Raw genomic sequence first — 6,845 nt, forward strand, 5'->3', positions numbered from 1 at the left:
ATATGCTATGTAGGTTGGTCATAACTTTCCTTCCAAGGAGTAAGCGTCTTTTAATTTCATGGCTGCAGTCACCATCTGCAGTGATTTTGGAGCCCAAAAAAATAAAGTCAGCCACCGTTTCCACTGTTTCCCCATCTATTTCCCATGAAGTGATGGGACCGGATGCCATGATCTTCGTTTTCTGAATGTTGAGCTTTAAGCCAACTTTTTCACTCTCCTCTTTCACTTTCATCTAGAGGCTTTTAGTTCCTCTTCACTTTCTGCCATAAGGGTGGTGTCATCTGCATATCTGAGGTTATTGATATTTCTCCCGGCAGTCTCGATTCCAGCTTGTGCTTGTTCCAGTCCAGCGTTTCTCATGATGTACTCTGCATAAAAGTTAATAAGCAGGGTGACAATATACAGCCTTGACATACTCCTTTTCCTATTTGGAACCAGTCTGTTGTTCCATGTCCAGTTCTAACTGTTGTTTCCTGACCTGCATATAGGTTTCTCAAGAGGCAGGTCAGGTGGTCTGGTACTCCCATCTTTCAGAATTTTCCAGTTTATGGTGATCCACACAATAAATGTCAATGTCTATGTCTATGTCAATGGCTTTGGCATAGAAAAGGCTTTGGCAAAGAAAGTAGGGAAAACCACTAGACCATTCAGGTATGACCTAAATCAAATCCCTTATGATTATACAGTGGAAGTGAGAAATAGATTTAAGGGACTAGATCTGAGAAATAGAGTGCCTGATGAACTATAGATGAAGGTTCCTGACATTGTACAGGAGACAGGGATCAAGACCATCCCCATGGAAAAGAAATGCCAAAAAGCAAAATGGCTGTCTGAGGAGGCCTTACAAATAGCTGTGAAAAGAAGAGAAGCAAAAAGCAAAGGAGAAAAGGAAAGATATAAGCATCTGAATGCAGAGTTCCAAAGAATAGCAAGAAGAGATAAGAAAGCCTTCCTCAGCAATCAATGCAAAGAAATACAGGAAAACAACAGAATGGAACAGACTAGAGATCTCTTCAAGAAAATTAAAGATACCAAAGGAACATTTCATGCAAAGATGGGCTCGATAAAGGACAGAAATGGTATGGACCTAACAGAAGCAGAAGATATTAAGAAGAGGTGGCAAGAATACACAGAAGAACTGTACAAAAAAGATCTTCACGACCAAGATAATCACGATGGTGTGATCACTCACCTAGAGCCAGACATCCTGGAATGTGAAGTCAAGTGAGCCTTAGAAAGCATCACTACAAACAAAGTTACATATGACTGGTGACTTAATTACTCATACCTGTGTAATGAATCCTCCATTGAAAACCCAAAAGGAAGAGGTTTGGAGAACTTGCAGGTTGATGAACACCTAAAAAGATTTGAGGAGGTGGTCTGGTGGAGAGTTTGGACGCTCCATGCCTTTTCCCCATATTTTGCCCTATTCCCCTCTTCCATCTGGCTGTTTCCAAGTGACATACTCAGTTATATCTTGGTCCAACAGCAAGTAAAATGTTTTCTGAGTTCTGTGAGCCTCTCTAGCAAATTCATTGAACACAAGGAGGGTTCTGTTGAAAACTCCCATCTTCTCTAGCCAGTTGGCCAGAAGTACAGGTTAGCACAGCCTGGGCTCAGGGTTGCCCCCTGAAGTGTACCTGCTTATGGGGGTGTGGGGCAGGGAGGGCAAAGGAAGGCAGCCTTGGAGGACCAACCCCTTAACCTGTAGAATCTGATGCTATCTCCCTGTAGAAAGGGAAATCCAGCCCCACCTGGTTAACAGAAACTGGTGACTAACAGAGATTCTTGAGCTTATCTTACAGCAGATAAGGAAACAGATTGCTAAAAAAAAAGTTTATGTGTTTAGTGCACAGTGAGGCTAAAAAAACTGAAACCTGGAAGTTTGGAGCAGCGAAAGGTTTATTTCAGGGCCAAGCAAAGAGAATGGGTAGCTTGTATTCAAAAACCCCAAACCCTCCAACGTTTGTTTTTTTTTTTTTGAGGGGGGGTGGTGGTGATTATAGACAATATAGGGTGAAGTCTGCAGGATGTGTGACTTTCTTATTTTTGTGTGTGTGTTACTTTCTTCTGATTGAAGTTTTGTTAGTTCCTGCTTTTGCCCTCCCCTTCTCCTTAGGTGGGAAGGCCGCGCCATACAGCTTGTGGGATTTTACTTCCCTGACCAGGCATTGAACCTGGGCACATGGCAGTGAAAGTGAGTCCTAACCGCCAGACCACCAGGGAATTTCTCTGCTTTTGTCCCTTCTTAAATAATCAATTGCTTGAGTCTCTCTTCTGAAACTTGAGAGGGCAGGGAAACTAAGGTGGATTTTTTTTTTTTTTTTAAGGCAGGAGGTTGAGGAACCTGGAGGGGACTGCAACTGGGATAGCCCTGTAGGGTTCTGCTCAATTTCCTTAAGATTGGTTGAGACCACCAGCCCTGAAACTGGGCCTGCACAAGTGTTGGGTGAATGACTTTTTGACATCAGAGGGCTGGAAACTTCACCCTCAGATCCTGCTAATGCCTCCACTTTTGAGCAGGCATCTCATGAAGAAGCATGTAACTTGGATATCCTGTGCAGAACACCAGTTACCTCATCTTTTTCTCATCTCTGGCGGGCCACCCATCCCAGTGCCTAAGGCCACCCTGCTTCTTTATCCCATAAATATCCCAAGTCCCTTGCCTTTGGAGAGGCGGATCTGAGACATGTTCTGCCATCTCCTCACTTGGCTGCTCTGTGAATAAACTCCTTCTTTGTTGTAGACCCCTGGCTTGGTAACAGTAGGGTCAGAATTCAGTTGAATTATAGGCCACCCGGCTGGTGTCTGAAAAATTGGGTTGGTGGTGGAGACCTCCACTCATTGGAATTGCTGCAGAACTTTAGAGGACCTCCCGGAGATGGTACACTGAACAAAGATCTGAGACGGGGAGAGAGGGAGCCCCGGGAACAAGTGTCCCAGGAGAGAAAATGGCAAATGCAAAGGCCCTCACCTGAGGTTGGAACATGCAGGATCCATTCAAGGAGCAGGAGGATAGGGCAGTTTAGTTGGAGTACAGGGTGAATGATGAGGGAGGTCAAGGCACTACCAAAAGGCTGGATGCGTGTGGCCTTGGGGGCAGTTACCAGGACTCTGGCTTTTACACTGAGTGAGATGGTGTGTGGGGCTCCGGATTCTGTGTTTTCAGTAAGCTTCCCAAGGCAAATCTACCTGTAATAGTGTTTGAGGATTCAATGAGAAGCCAGAGAGACAGAAAGGAAGCCCCTTCTTTAGGCCCATTTATCTAGAAGGGAGGTCCTAGTATTACTGCCCTCTGCTGAGCAATGTCCTAGAAGCAGAAACATTCAAAAACAGACACACAAAAACTACTCGCCCTTGAGATGGCACTAGTGGTAAAGTACCCACTTGCCAATGCAGGGAACATGAGAGACTCGGGTTTGATCCCTGGGTAGGAAAGATCCCCTGGAGGAGGAAATAGCAACCCACTCCAATATTCTTGCCTGGACAATCTCATGGACAGAGGAGCCTGGCAGGTTACAGCCCTTATGGTCGCAGAGAGTCAGACATCACTGAAGGGACTGAGTACACTCACTTGAATTAATTTGGGTTAAAAAGTACCTACTTACATATGCAAACCCCTCTGGGCAGCGTTAATGATTACTCTCTTCTTGATAGTTTAGCTGAGAATAGCACTAAGAATTGGGAGAGGTTGAGAAGGGAGGAGGAATCAGCTGTTTGACTTTATGTGAGATTTGCACATTTCAGTGGGAAGGGAGGAGGGTGTGGTGAAAAGAAAGGCAAAGGGGAGCAGGTCGCCTGGAAGGGGATTGGCCAGGTGACTGGCCAGGGAGAGAGTGGCCTCCATTGGGCCCCTTCACCCCCTCTTCACTGATCCCAGTGTTAAACATACTGTCCCAAGGGAGGCATCTAAATTTCACTCTTGGAGCCCATACTATCCAATGGCGTGTTCCGCCTGGCGTCAAGCTCAGTCCTTAGATTCCTGAGGCTGTTGAACGGTCAACCACAAACTGAGGAGACAGATACATATCCTCTCACAGTTCAAGCCCGAAGTTCAGAATCAGGGTGCTGGCAGGTTGATTCCTTCGGGAGACTGGGAAAATCTTCAGGCCTGTTTCCAGCTTCTGGTGGTTGCCGACAGTTCTTGGCTTTTCTCTACTAGTAGATACTCATTCAGCCTTCACTAACAACCTCCTCTGTCTCTGTGTCCTCTCGTCTTGTAAAGATACCAAGCCCCAAGCTCTAGGGGCCACGTTCACTCACAACCTTTGCCACAGGCTGCACTCTGTATGCTGCTGCTAAGTCACTTCAGTTGTGTCCGACTCTGTGCGACCCCAGAGACGGCAGCCCACCAGGCTCCCCCATCCCTGGGATTCTCCAGGCAAGAACACTGGAGTGGGTTGCCATTTCCTTCTCCAATGAATGAAAGTGAAAAGTGAAAATGAAGTTGCTCAGTCGTGTCAGACTGTTCGCAACCCCATGGACTGCAGCCCACCAGGCTCCTCCGTCCATGGGATTTTCCAGGCAAGAGCACCGGAGTGGGGTGCCATTGCCTTCTCCAGCACTCTGTATAATTGTCAGTAATTAACACTTGAAATTCAAAGGCTCTCCAGGACTGACTGGTGTGAGTGAAAGGGCACTCTGTAGTCTGCTGGCTGGTTTCTTAGGCACACCTGCCTCCACCATATTTTAAATGCCAGTGCAGTGGTTTCCCCTCTAATCCTACACTGCTTCTCCCACACCACATGGCTGGGCTGGGGGTGCCAGACAGGTCCCAGAAGTGTGCTCATCCCATTGCTGCTGTTGTCATTGTAACATTTTCCCAGTGGGAGCAACCCTTACCATCAAGAGAATCACTCCAGTCACTGAAACGTGTTTTTATAATACATCACGCAGTACCAGTTACAACCACTAGGTGTGTTGGCAGGTCCGTGTTTCAAGGGCACAGTTGGGTGGACAGAGTCGGCAGGATTGTTACAGCAACACTATAACCTGAAGATGTGCCAAGAGTGGCAAGGGATAGGGACTTCCCTGGTGGTCCAGTTGCTAAAACTTGGTTCCCAATGCAGGGGGCATGGATCCCATCCCAGGTCGGGGAACTAAGATCCACATGCTGCACAGCTGGATAAAAAGAGTGATGCAGGACCCCTAACAAATCTGGGTGAGGGTGAGAAGTCTAAGGCTGGATGTCCTCCACGTGCCCAGACAAGTGGGGCTGTGGCGCTGCCCTGTGATACAGCCTTTTGTATCGCAAGACAGATGGAATAAAATGTGGCTTCTCATTAGGAACTTAGGTGAAAGTATTTTGACTGCCTGACGGATTGAAGGCTGAACCTATCCCGTGGATTTGTCTCCAAGTGGGCTAGATCCGGAGGTCTGGCTTCTAGCAGCACCCAGGGATGGGTATCACCAGGAACCAAAATCTGCCATTCAATTGGGTATTTACTTCTTTGAGATACTCAAATTCTTTCATTATTTACCACTCCATTCATGGATATGTTACTTACTCAGTTTTAAGTTTAGCCCTATCCTCTCACTGAAGATATTTTTCTGCAAATTGCATAACATATAATTAAATCTTTTGAATGTATTTTTCCTTTAAGTAATTTTTTTCATAATAAATTTTTATTAGAAGAAAATTTAATTAACAAACTTATACATTCAACATGGTCTTGCCATTTTACACAAACATACAGTCACTGCTGCTAAGTCACTTCAGTTGTGTCCAACTCTGTGGGACCCCATAGACGGCAGCCCACCAGGCTCCCCCATCCCTGGGATTCTCCAGGCAAGAACACTGGAGTGGGTTGCCATTTCCTTCTCCTAAGTAATTTTTTGCTTGTTCATTAATTGAGATTATATATTTATATATATATATATATTTACACATGAGTTTCTCACACACACATAGACCTTGTATATACCTTCTTATCTGAGTAGATATATTCATTTGGGTTCACCAACACTCCATTTATAGAGACATAAAACATCATTCAATGTGGCAGCTTGATTCCATAGACACCCAGCAACCCATTCATAGGGAAGAAACCTTTCAGTCTTGTTTCTAAATCCTATTAACAGGGACAGTTACTTGTATTCTAATACTCCATATACATCACTTGTGTTCACAAACACTTCATTCATGGATACAAACACGTCACTCATTCTGATTAGATACACTCGTCATTACACCAACATTCAATTCAGAGATAAGTAAGCAATCATTCAGCTATACTCTTGAGTAGATATATTCATTTCCATTTTAGCCCCATTTTATTCCAGATTCATAGTATGTGTTATATAGATGTTTCCTTTCAGTAGACAGCTTTTTTCCCCCCCTTCTTTTTGGCTGCACTTTTTGTGGGACCTTAGTTCCCTGACCAGGGATTGAAGCCAGGCTTCTTGCAGTGAAAGCACGGGGTCCTAACACATGAACCACTAGGGAATTCCTGACACCTTTTTTGTTTTCTACCAACATGCCATTTAGACATATTTTCTATTACACTCATTTAGATTCACAAACTCTTCACTCATGGAGATATAAAAGATATATTCAATTATGTATACAGAAATTTCTTATGTTGAAATATTTTCTTCTATATTCTATTTTCCTATTATAGATACGTAGCATATAGCTGAGTTGGGTGTGTATAGTTGTTCCCACTCTACAGTAGTTTATTCTCAAAGATACCAATCATTCTTGTATTCAGATATTTCCTGAGTAAACTGTTTTATACAAACTGTCCATTCATAGATATTAATATATTTCATATCATTCCATGTTGAATATAGCTCTTTTAGATACATTTTTGTTATAGTCATGTAAGTATAAAATTCAATTCTGA

At 44.2% G+C, this 6,845-nt stretch overlaps 1 long non-coding RNA gene across 1 annotated transcript in view; it reads left to right on the top strand.

The window, feature by feature from the left end:
- Positions 1-2,226, top strand: part of LOC104984417 — an 11,205-nt gene extending 8,979 nt beyond the window's left edge. The window contains exons 2-3 of the long non-coding RNA XR_824748.1: positions 1,986-1,990; positions 2,216-2,226. This is a non-coding gene — a long non-coding RNA (uncharacterized LOC104984417). The remainder of the gene's footprint in view (positions 1-1,985; positions 1,991-2,215) is intronic.
- Positions 2,227-6,845: the final 4,619 nt, after the last annotated feature.

This window comes from Bison bison, unplaced genomic scaffold (genome assembly GCF_000754665.1).
Source record: "Bison bison bison isolate TAMUID 2011002044 unplaced genomic scaffold, Bison_UMD1.0 scf7180017864020, whole genome shotgun sequence".
Classification (NCBI taxonomy): domain Eukaryota; kingdom Metazoa; phylum Chordata; class Mammalia; order Artiodactyla; family Bovidae; genus Bison; species Bison bison.